The sequence below is a fragment of the Alosa pseudoharengus genome, unplaced genomic scaffold, assembly GCF_046254945.1.
Source record: "Alosa pseudoharengus isolate Yale_2024_CS ecotype anadromous, Long Island Sound unplaced genomic scaffold, YU_APseudo_1.1 YU_APseudo_1.1_scf_16, whole genome shotgun sequence".
NCBI lineage: Eukaryota > Metazoa > Chordata > Actinopteri > Clupeiformes > Clupeidae > Alosa > Alosa pseudoharengus.
Genome location: NW_027468630.1, coordinates 4,025,104 through 4,037,946, shown reverse-complemented (window position 1 = coordinate 4,037,946; position 12,843 = coordinate 4,025,104). Strand labels below are relative to the sequence as shown.

At 38.7% G+C, this 12,843-nt stretch overlaps 1 long non-coding RNA gene across 1 annotated transcript; it reads left to right on the top strand.

The window, feature by feature from the left end:
• The first annotated feature begins 6,354 nt into the window (after positions 1 to 6,354).
• On the top strand, positions 6,355 to 7,500 carry LOC143126132 (uncharacterized). The gene is made up of 2 exons (XR_012987384.1): positions 6,355 to 6,825; positions 7,010 to 7,500. It is a non-coding gene; the product is annotated as an uncharacterized LOC143126132 (long non-coding RNA).
• Positions 7,501 to 12,843: the final 5,343 nt, after the last annotated feature.

Genomic DNA, 12,843 nt, shown 5'->3' with positions numbered 1-12,843 from the left:
GTATGTGTGAGACTGAGCCCTAAACATGGAAGCAATACACTGAACACTGAGTAATACACAAAACCATCATCAAAATATTTTAGGCTCTTTGGAATCTCTAAAGAGACATGGGCAAAAACATGTTATTGAAGTTTCTGGTGTGCATAAGAAAGTTTTACATGCTCACCAGAAGAAGACATGGACAAAAATTTAAGTTTCTAATGCACCAAACTGTCTTGTGCTCAGCAGAACATTTCTAAAAAAAAAATATTTTCATGTCTCCATAAAATTCTTCTACAATGACATCATGCTGTGCATTCTGGACATCCATTCATTCACAAGGCTACATAGTGTATTAACGTTGTGCACTTGAATAACTGGCTATATTTTAAGAAAATCTTTACATTGCACCTTTAGCCTGAGAACAGTTGTGTTCCAGTTTGTTTACTTTTAAAGTGTAGCCTAGAAGCTATCTAAAAGGCAGTACATTTATACAAAGTACATTCCTTCAGACTTGTAAATTATTATAAGCTAGCTGATAACCAAAGATTCTAGAACAGAGCTCTGTTCTAGAATCTTTGCTCATAACTATCTAGCTATCATGACCTTGCTAACATTTGCTAATAAGGTCAACCACTGGGGATGAGAGAATTTGCAATAATCAGCTAATTTAGTTAGCTAACAAAGTTTTTATAGTCTAACAACATAACAAGGGACACTAACCGTATTTAACACACACAAACTGATACGTTTTAAATATCCTGGCTAGCAGTCCACCACCATTCACCATCTAGCCAACAGCAGATGAGGGACATTAGTTAGCTTTACTGTTTAGTAAAGAAGAAAACAGTTAGCATTAGCTAATTAATTAGTTGACTTACAAGATATCATTATTCGACTTCTATAACTGCAAGTGTATAGTGTATTTGATAGATTTCTCCAACAGCAACTTACCTGATTGACCATGCCTATGATGAGTTGTGCCTTTCCAAGGTTTTCGGACCATCACATTTCCCAACATCTCCACTAGCCTACTCCATTTCTACACTAGAATGTTATAATGGTCATGTGGTGGGAGGGGGAGGAACATTTCTTGTATTCCACTTAAAGAGAACTTTACTTTATGGAATTGTCTGTGTGTTCATTTTGTTTTGTTTTGTGTTGAATCTGTATGATCAAATGTCTTTGGCTCCAAGTAAAACACATTGGACGATGAAGTAAGGTAATACCAAGAGTGTGGGCTGTTAAGGCCCATTCACACCAAGAACGATAACTATAACCATAACGATAAAAGCGTTCACACTGAACAATGATAAACAAAGTCTCTCCTTGTGTTAATGAATGTGACGGTTAAAATTCAGTGGGTTTTTATCGTTCTGAAAATCGCTCTGAAAGTGATCCCCAACGATATCGTTCCTCATGTCGTTATTGTTATAGTTTATGTGTGAACGTCATCATTCATATTAACGAGAACGATATTCATTTATAGCTATCGTTATCGTTCTTGGTGTGAATGGGTCTTTAGGCTTCTTAAGCCAGTTTGTCCTAAACTTGGAAGGATGAAAGAGCAATATGTCTCTGGCAGTTCAAATGAATCAATTGGCCCACAGTGCATAGCTACACGGCGTGGCCCACTGGTTAGCACTCTGGACTTGTAACCGGAGGGTTGCCGGTTCGAGCCCGACCAGTGGGTGAAGTGCCCTTGAGCAAGGCACCTAACCCCTCACTGCTCCCTGAGCGCCGCTGAGCTCACTGCGCCGGGATTAGTGTGTGCTTCACCTCGCTGTGTGCTGTGTGTGTTTCACTAATTCACGAATTGGGATAAATGCAGAGGCCAAATTTCCCTCACAGTATCAAAAGAGTATATATACTATACTTATACTTAGTAGATTATAGCCACATGAATTTCATATGTCTGGGCTGTTTCTCTGATGTAAAATAACAAACTTCAGGGTTACAATCCTGTTTCTCAAATAAACGAGCTTGGCTTTAGTATAGGTTTTATTGCGGACAGTAACACTGCACAGACTTCATAACAGTTCTTTCAGAGTATTTTGCTTTAGAGCGAAAGTTAAAATGCCATATACAAATGAAGAACTGCCTCTGCATGACATGGGATGTCTGAGAATATGCATAATTAGGCCAATCATTTCTTATAGGCAATATACAGTAGGTTTATTTCAGGTCAAGGCTGATAGGTGTCCTTGTATGTTCCTCCTCTCCCTCTCCACTCTGGAATGAATAACAAACTCCCATAGCACATTTCTGAAAGGGTGGTTTGTTACTTTCAACTCCGCCTGACACCTGAAAAATAAAAATGGTTATTGAATGATATGGCCAAAATTAGCGTTGAGGCAGATATGTGGGTGTGAAAAGGCTACCATGTGACAGACATATACACAGTCATCAGACATTGCTCAAGGGTAGGGCCTGATGCATCATTCTGAAGAAATCTCATTGTTTTGGTCATCAGAAGTAGCCAAATGTAGCCTAGTTTTAGTCTTTGCTCTACAGTATCTGGCTGTATTACACCACAAATTAACTTCCCTTTACTAATCTTCCCCCCATTGAGAATCTAACATTTTCAGCATTCAGCAAAGTAATCTTCTAGTATTCTGAAAATGTTAGGTCATTCTTGATTTCTTTCCCCTTTTTTTAAACACACACATTGAACTATTAATATCATACATTTTTACTCTGCCTAAATTAAATATTAGGCTACCTATTCTAAAAATAATCCAAATTTCAAAGCACAGACATCCTGTTAAGCACCACCAAATAATCCAAACTCCTGATATAAAAATGACAGTGACAAATATAAGGATTTTCTCTGAGAATTCAAATAAATATTGTTAAAAGGCTGAATGATCGTGTAAAAGGTTTTTTTTTGTGTGTGTGGTGGCAACAGTCTTGCCACTGATCATACTGATGCCTCATGTATGCTGTCTGTGCTGACCCTCACACTAGAATGATTATCTTTCATTAATGATTATATTCTGAACATAGTCAAGGCAACAAACTTTTCTGCTCGAAAACAAAAGCTCTTACTGTGCATTTACACAAATGATGCAGGTTATAGTTCAGCAACTTAACAGGGAAGTAATTTGAAATCCCACTCTTGGCTTTGTGTGGGAAGTTTGTGGCTGAGAAGCCTATTGAACATTAACTAACATTCAAAAAGTAAACATAGCATGTGGAGGGTATGCAAACATTGATGCCTTACAAAATGTAGGAGAAAAGTAAGGCACATTTCAAAGATAAAAGTATTGTAGATAAAGTGAGAAGGCATTCTACATTTCTAAAATTATGAATTATATCTGTCTGTCTGTTTTGCCTATTTGTATGTGCTGGAAGTTTGTATCAGGAATGAGAAGCCTGCCGACCATGTAATGGTTGACAAATGCTGTGATCAGCAACGTCTCCTCATTGATTGGCTTGACTGTTCCCAGCAGCAGCTTTAAAAGCCCATCAAGACCAAGCGAGGCTCTTACACTCCATGAAATGTTTATGCTTGCATACTCCAAATCTTATTAGCTTGCAGAGTCATGTTTCCATGCAAGTGCCTCACCCCTCACCCCCCCCCCGATTGTCAGCCGGTGTCCTTGTGCATGTTGAGATTTGTCACAACAAGAACTGTCTTGTTTTGACCTGGGCTTTTGTGTCTCTGGAATGTGTAGCAGACCTCTCAACTCCTAGGCTACCTTAAGTAGGTTGGTTGCCTGAGCTGTTCCTCTTCGGAATAAACATGCTGTCCACCTCCCCCCCTCTTGGTAATGTGTAATGAAGAAACAGTCAAAATGGGCAGGTAGCTGGCTCCAGACTAGTGGCTTGGAAGCATGTGCCTCTTTACTGCATCGTGATGTCACAGGAAAGAGCTGCTGGAGCTGAAACTTAAATGACTATTCTTAACGGGCCAATAGAGAAGGATCGAATGAAACAAAACAATGTCACCCAACTCCAAATTCCATTCTGGGCGTGTTTCTGTGTGTGTGTGTGTGGATGTGTGTGTGTGTGTGTGAGAAACCATTTTCTGTGTTACAGGTACTGTGCCTTGAAGCGTTTTGTCATTTCCAGTGTCACAGCTGTGCCACACATTCCCTGCACTTTGTTGATGGTAAATAGGGTCCCTCAACACCCAACCTAACCCCCCACCACAAAAAGTTACACTGATAGCACTCTTTACCTAGTCAGCAACAACAATAGCAAGGAGGGAGTGTTGACATTAGTCCCCTGGAGTGAGGTTAGTATTTAGCCATGGGTAAACTAACCACACCCATAGACGTCTGCAATGCCAGCGAAGCGTCGCTATCATCCTATAATGAGGTGTCAGTTAAATTGCAGGCATCTTGCTAAAAGCCCACCATAGTCCAGATAGTCTAGAGAAGTAAGTTTACTTAAAAATGCAACTTTGAATAATATGAAGCTGTTGAGAGCAAGGCTTTGAACCGGTTCATGGAATGAAAACGAAAACCAAAAAACTTTTGCCATTTTGCTAGGAACAAAAACGAAACCAGAAACTTTATGTTTTTTTTATGTTTTATAGAAACGATTTTTTTAAATAGTGGTAACCGGTTAGTACCGGTTCTTTTTCTGTTCCTAGAAAGGTTTGTGTCTTCAATGAAATGGTGAGGGTCACCTCCTGTCATTCACTGAATGCATGGAGAGTGCAGACAGACAGAGCTTGCCACTAGCAAGCAATCAAAAGGTCTATTAAGTCTCCAAATCTCAATGATTTCATTTCACCTGTTTTCTCTTTTTACTAGGCCGTGACGAACATTGTTGGAAAAAACTAGCATTAACGTTAAGGCTACAGCTTTTATTTATTTGGAAAACCGTAATAGTCCTCATTTTGGCATTTAGACAATGGGAAGGCATCCAAGAATCCAAAATTACAGTACCCACCAAATATATATATATGTGACAGCATTTTTTGTTTGACCAGGAAATTATTCAGGCTAAAGGCTATAGGAAGACACTGGTGCAACTTGTATAAAGCAGAGGCCTAGTGTTTTATTATGTTTGCTGTAGGATAGAGTCTAAAAGACAATATAGCCAGTTTGAAAGCATACATATATTTTTGTCCGACAGCTGACATGGAACGTTATTAATTGGTTCAGGATCAATATTTTTTTGTTCTAACCGGTTTGGAAATGTCAATTTTAGGGTGGGAACCAAAACCGGAAACGTTAAAATACTGTTTCTGTTCAGAACGAACCATGCAATTGGCAAAATATTCTGGTTCAAAGCCCTGGTTGAGAGTATGTGTGTTTTTTGTTAGATGTGTAAAAATTGTAGTCTAAATGTGGAAGACAGTTCAGGTGCCAGTCTCATTCAGTACTGAACTAATGCAAATTGCATGAGAAAGGTGTGTTCTCTGGCTAAGTTCCTAAACAGGTATTTCCTGTTAACAAGCTTAAAGCTGCTCCAGTGTAGTCCAGGCAGATATGCTTATCAGCTGTTGGTGTCAGATTTCTGCCATACCTCACAGAAACTGACATATTGCTTGTGGAATTATTAACATAAATATCGGTAACATGTTATAATAACTATACAATGCATCATTTATTAAGCATTTGTAAACTATTATTAAAGGTTCATCATTTGCAAAGTATTGCTCATACAGTATTTCTCATTTGTAAAGCATTTGTACACACAGCTATAAATGGTTCATCCTATCTCAAAAAATATGTTTGGAAATAAATGTTTTATACTTAAAGGAGACATATTATACCTCTTTTTAAACAAGTTAGAATAGGTCTATGGGCTATACAAAACATGTTCATAAAGTTTTTTGCACAAAATCAATCTCACATAAAGAGATCTCTGCAGCCTAATTCTTGCCAGCTTCAGTCCCTTTCAGAATGAGCCGTTTAAGGACTCTATCACTTTTATGCAAATAAGCTACTGCTGACCACGCCCCACCTGTCAGATGTTTACGCTGTTCGTGAAAACCTCCACTGCTTGGGTGAAAATGGCAGAATACAGAGGCGCACTCTAGCCCAACATTTTCGACCCAGATCAAGATGAAGAGGAGCCACCTGCAGAAACACCTTCACGAATGCTGCAAGCAGTTTCTAAATGGTTTGTTAACTTTTTAAATCAATGTATTTGCTATCTCTCCTACGTGCCAAATTAGTCTTGGCTATAAGCCTTCACCCTGTTACGAAGTAAACGTAATGTAATTTTTCGTGACAAAGCCAGTCTTTTTACAATATTTAACATTTGCTTGTATTTGAAACTTCACTAGATTCACAGCACTTGATTAGCTTTTATTATTATTATTATTTTAATTATTATATAGGTGTGCTTGTGGAAATTGTTGGGCAGTGCCAACTGAGGCAGAGTATATGCTGCCTGGAGATTACACAGGTAACTTTTCTAAAATACAGAAAGGCCTGCAAATATCTTACCGTGTTACTAACTTATTTATAAATGAGCTAGCGAGTATGCTGCCATATTACTCACTCATTTACGAATAATGTATAGGGACTGTGCTAGCATAGCACTCACCTTACCATACCATTATAAATCACACGACGTCTGCAGCAGACGGGTTTATACCCGGTGTGCCTGAATGTTTATTCTCTTCAGAACGCACTGAACATATACAGAGCTGACCATGGGGCCTTACGGTTACGGGGAATAGAGCAGTATGTGTTATTTATTAAGCTACTTATTAGTTTTTCCCAGTGTTTATGAGAAGTGACAGGCTACCGTTTTTATCAGCAAAAGCAGATGTTAGTCTTACTAATGTTCATAGGTCACTAATGGCCTTACACACCAACACATGCCCCAATTGTTGTTTTCTTTCTTTTTATGTATGGCTATTGTCTGCAAATTCAGCAGGTATCAAACATACACTCGTGACACATTTAAATATAAATAAAATTACAATATATTTATTACACAAAACAGAAATAAAACATGACATATGCAATATGACAATTGCACTTTGTGCACTTTGCACTTTTGACAGAACTGACAGATTATGTAACCTGCTAACTACTGCAATGTTTTTTTTTTTTTTTAGTCGTTACAGATAGCTTGCCTACAGGAGCTTTGTCAGTTGGTGTTGGGGATTCCTTGGATGCAGAATAAGGGTCGTCATCCCGTCATGTGTGGTCCTGTGTGTTCGTCGGGAGTTTCCTGACAGCCAAGGACAATACGTGGGCTTCAAACTGCCTCCCCTGGATTGAAGCGAGACACATAGTTGGCGATCACCTCCTCCTCCTTCTCTGGGTGCTCAAACTCTGAGGACAGGTCCGGAGGAATGCTTATTTTCAGGAGTTCCTCCCTGTATGCTTCTTGGTCCACAAAGACCTCGCCCATGATGAAGCCCACAAGTGTTCCACATACCCTGTGCAATATTTCACAAACACTTCTGTAACTATGTACATAGTTTGTAAAGTATTTCATTGTACATTTATTTATTGTTTTGTTCATTGTAAAGACACCATAGTGCAATAGCATGCAAAATGAACAGATCTTTTATTGTTGATAAATAAAAAATTATGTAACTTACGGAATGTTGTCTCGGTTTTGATGGGTTTCACCCTGCACTCTCCCTGTACTTTGGGAAATGCATCCTGTAGAGAGGGTCCCCAGAGGATAAGGTGGCCTGGTCTCATGCAGCATCCTCATTGTAATGCAGAGCAGCCAGGTAGAGTCTTGCGCAGTAAAGAGAAAACCAAACATGAAAATAATGGCATGCACATAATATGCACGTTTACTTTGAGCTAAAAACTGAGGCTACAACTTCTTGCACTGTCAGTACTATATCTCGCTTTATTTACAACAGAAAACATTAGCCTAGACCAAGAGCTTACTGGCCACCTTCATTGTAGATAACATGACCATATCTAACTCCTTATCAGTAAGGACAAAACGACTACAAATTGTGACAAACCCTTGCAGCTTAAATGAAATAGAGCTATAGGGGAAATGTGCAAACACTGGATAACGTTATAAAGTGAGGCTACAAGCTAACATTAGCTTATACTAAGGGCTTTTAGCTGTTGGTCGCCTCAATTGTGGATAACATGACAATATTTAATAGCGTCTAGACAACATTTTCAAATCATTACTTTCAGATATTATTGACTGGGATTGTCAAATATGACTCGATCGGCTGTGTGCTGCATTTGCAATTTGGAATGGAGGAAATGCTCACTCCAAGCAGATGCAGGGCTAAAGTTAGCCGTAATGTTTGCGTTAGCTTGTGCTAAATGGCAAAACACGAACAGCCTAACGTTAGTTCATGCTTAACTGCGATAGAAACACAAAAGTCATTATTTGAAAGTACTTACATGTCTCTCATCTTGTGACTTGCCACGAACAGTAGGTACAGATCCCTCTGTCAAACGAAGTTTGATGGCCAATCCTGCAGTGTACTGTCCTAAGTTTTCAAAGCAGTCTGTCTTGAAGTGGTTAGCACACACCACAACATTTTTGCCGACTGTTGCTGGAACATGGCCATCGACAATGAAGTGGAGCCACTCGGTTCTTCTGTCGTCTTTGGCTGGGAGAAAGTGCAAGGATTTTTGTTGTTCTGTGCAGCCAACAACACAACACTTCATGTGTGACTTGCTCTTGCTTGTAGTCATTGAGCTTGGTGTCCGTGCTCGTTAAACCAGCAAACTAATGGCGATCTTCAACTAATTGGGTGGGTGGGGCTATATGGGGGTTGAGAGGTGAGGGGTGGCGCCAGGGTGGTTCTATGCAAATTCCCTTATTTTGACGTCAGGTTAAGGGAGCCAGAAAATGGCTCATAGAAGCCTATGATTCCTGACACCAAAATCGTTCAACTGACTCACAGAAAACGCATGGATGGCTTTTTTGCACGCGTGGAGTGTTGTTAGGAGCAGTAGAGACCCAAATGGAGGTACAAAAGGATGCAAAAAGTGAAATTTGCATAATATGTCCCCTTTAATAAATAATGCAATGCAATAACAACCATTTGTACATAATACGTTTCCTATTATAAACAGATATAAACAGACAAAACTATGCAGGCATAATATTCATTCATACCATGAAGGGTAATGTTATGTCTCTGGGTGGACTTTTAAAAAAAGCCTCAACCCAGCATTTGGGTTTAAAAATAACCCAGCATTTGGGTTTAAAAATAACCCAGCATTTTATTATTATTTTTTTTTTTCAATATTTTTTGGGGCTTTTTATGCCTTTGATAGGACAGTGGAGAATGACAGGAAGCGAGTTAAATATTTTTTGGGGCTTTTTATGCCTTTGATAGGACAGTGGAGAATGACAGGAAACGAATGTCGAGGTGGGATCCGGAAAGGACCACGGGGCGGGAATCGAACCCGGGTCGCCGGCGTACGGTGCACGTGCCCTAGCCACGGCTGAGGCCATTTTTTTTTTTTTGTCATAGTTTATTTATTCATTTTCAAAGCATGAATGCAAAAATTGTACATTACAAATCGACAATCAAGGAGCAGACTCCCACCCGCCCACCCAGTCCCCCTCCCTTGACACTACAGGCATACACATACAAATACATCACAGACACACAGATCATAAGCACAGCAAAGATAAACCTAAAAACACACAAAAAACAAAACCAAATAAAATAAAAATAATAAATTAAAACCATGGTGGACAGATGGCTGGTTGGCTGCATAACAACCACAGTATGGTGTGCTTGTGCTAATACCATAAAATGGGGGTCAGGGGCCCTAAAGAGTTCACAACTACCCTATTATTGAGATATAGATATGTCCTATAAGTACTAGGCATGTAGAAGGACATAACCCATTTTTTAGAGTGCTCATATAAGCCTAAAACATGTTTATCAATTATTTTCAATACTCAATAAATTATGCAATAACCATTTGTTGATAATATTTCCATTTAACAGTAATGATTAGTTATGGTGTGGATACATATTTTATAAGCCACTTCCTAACTGCTATAGTTCATGATTAACTCAGGAGTTACAAGTGGTTAGTTGATATGATATTTTGTGAGCTCATCTAAAGTGAGGACTTTTTGTGCCTTGAAACACATTTACTAATGAGTTATAAAGGTTTGAATTAATTTAGCAGATACTTTTATCCAAAGCGACTTACCGGTACACATGTCAATTAAATTAAAGACCAAGGGCACAATGGTGGAAGCCAGGGCTTGAACCCCTAACTTTTTAGACTATTGAATGTGGCCTGTTCCTTATCCACTACACCAGTGGTTCTAAACCTTTTTTCAGTGATGTACCCCCTGTGAAATATTTTTTCAGCCAAGTACCCCCTAACCAGCGTACAGGAATTACCGATATATGCTTCAACCACGACTCCATCGTTTGAGTTTTGACAGTGATTGACAGGTGATGGCGGGTGGCATGTGACAATGTGACAAAGGGTGGCTCAAATTTAAAAAAAGGGCATATGGAACAAACTTTTCAGAAAACGTGTTAACTTTATTTAAAACTTAATTTTGATTACAACCCAATAGAGAATACATAGGCTGCATGCAAATTATATAAAAATAATTCCTATTCCCTAGCCTATAAAGCTTTAATCATCTGAACCTGAGCTGGACATTTTTTTTTTTTTTGCATTTAAATTCTAGCATTATGCTATTTCAATGATGATGGTGGGACAGGCTATTATATGGTTTAGCAATTTGCAAAGTATTCTAATGTACTGATAAACATTTTATAAATGTTCATATTTATTCATTATGTATCAAGAAGAATGGGTGTAAATAGCAGACAGAGCTGTAACACATTTTTCTCATTTCTCTCCTTGGTTCTGAAAATTCAATAGGAGTGTATGTACTGTAGGCCTACTGTAGCCAGGGCACAGACAGGTCTTTTCAGTTTTCATTAGGCTATTGTCTACACAGAGATCATAGGCTATAAGGCTACATCTTAGGCCTATTGATTAAATTCAAAGCTAATTTTAATAGCCTAGAAATCTAGACGCACCCTAGCGGCAGCAAATATGTTATTGCCTAGTCTGGCTTGTTTATCACAGTGAACTACCACCATTGGCAAGCTGGTGTCTTGCAGATTCACGTGCTGTGCGTGTGGCCACTGAGTGAAATGACGCGTAATGTAGGCCTAGCCTACTGTAAACAGAGAACGACGTGTGGAGTTGGGTTAAACAACTACAGTAGCCTATGTTGTCGGCTTATGACGATTTAGAAAATGTTTGCCAACTCTGTTTTATTAACTAGGTCTACTAATCTAAGCTACTATAACATAGAAACCTAAACAGAATATGTTATGAACGTTCAGCCTTAGACTTTTGAAGCTGCCAGGTTATTGAAATGGATGGACCATGACATGGTTAAAACGGGTTTGATAGCCTACTTCATTAAACATGAAACAACTTTAAACATTTTATTCTCTATCTCTAAGCTGAATACTATTGCATGTTCAGACAGGCTAACTGCCAAGTGACCTTACCGTGCTCCCAAACGCCTGCATGCACCTTCTGAGAGTTCACTGAATGTATGACGTCACGGATTGGTGGCCGCAAAGCATTTCAATTAACACAGAACATTTTTATTTTTGTAAATTTCTAATTTCAGCGAATATTCAGGTTGGCGAATTATTCATTTAGCGAATATTCAGGTTGGAACTATAGCGGAAGTATTACACATTTTAAAAAGTAAAAAACGGGTCTTGTCAAAAGGACACTTATCAAAGGGGCAAAAGGGCAGGTGCTAGAGCTAGATGCCAAACAATGCATGAAATAACAACCAGTTATCTATCTGACTTTATATCCTGAACTGTATTCATTCTAGCAAATTCGTGTCTGAAGTAACCTAATAATTTCAACAATGTCTGTACCCCTACATCTAATGAGGTTTTAGTTTCAGTTATGACACTGAATATTGCATGGATTGTGGAACAAGCACCATCTGCAAAGGAGCGGTGGAGTTTAATCAGACAGATATTATAGATAATTTGTCTTCTTAGACAGCATTCATAATAATAAGACAGTTGTCACTTTTATATTGTTACTTCCTAACCAATTGGCAATCAATGTTTAACCTCAATCAACCAGAGCACGGCTCTGCAATCAAACAGAGCCTATACAGAGCCAGGCTACTTTATGCTCTGCGTAAATATAGCAAAGGCTGCCACCTCTTGGCAACAATTGTAGTTTCAGAATAAGTGTATAATGCTACCACATCTAAATGGAATAATTAGCCAATTTAACAAAATCTAATATAAATTCAAGCATGTCTGGTAATATATGAATGTGTCAAATATAGATTACCATCTCTTATGTTAAAGGTTCAGTCCTCAATCTAACTGAAAAGTTGTGGAAAACTGAGCCTAACAGACAATCAGACAATCAATTTGGCCTGAGCCACTTTGTTTGTCACCCATTTCAGAGCAGGAATATTAAGCACACAGCACAGACAGCTAGTGGAACATTATGAGAATTTAGCAGAATTCATATAAGTGTTATAGGCTCACTTTAAGGTGATTTGTTACTCCCTGCCTTTTATATTTTAATTTGTGGTCCATATCCAATAAAACCACAATGACAATGATAGACTAATTACAAGGACATGTCTGTTCTGCCTATTGTTGTTAATAGGCTTAATTGTAAAGGCAAATTGTTTGCAGCCTAATAATAATCTGCCAAATTCATCAGATAGCCTAGCCTATGGATCAACCTGGCCCACTTACAATGGGAACCTCATCACTGTAGGCTATAATCCTGCTAACCTTATTCTGTTTTGAGGTAGATATATTTGCTGCTGGACTTTTGGGGTGTAGTAAGAAATGGTCGATAAAGTAGCCCTAAATCACGGCCAGACTAACTTTTAAGGTCAGTCATTGAGGGTAGTGCACATGCGCATGCGTGCAACCGTAAAAGGAGTGGTATT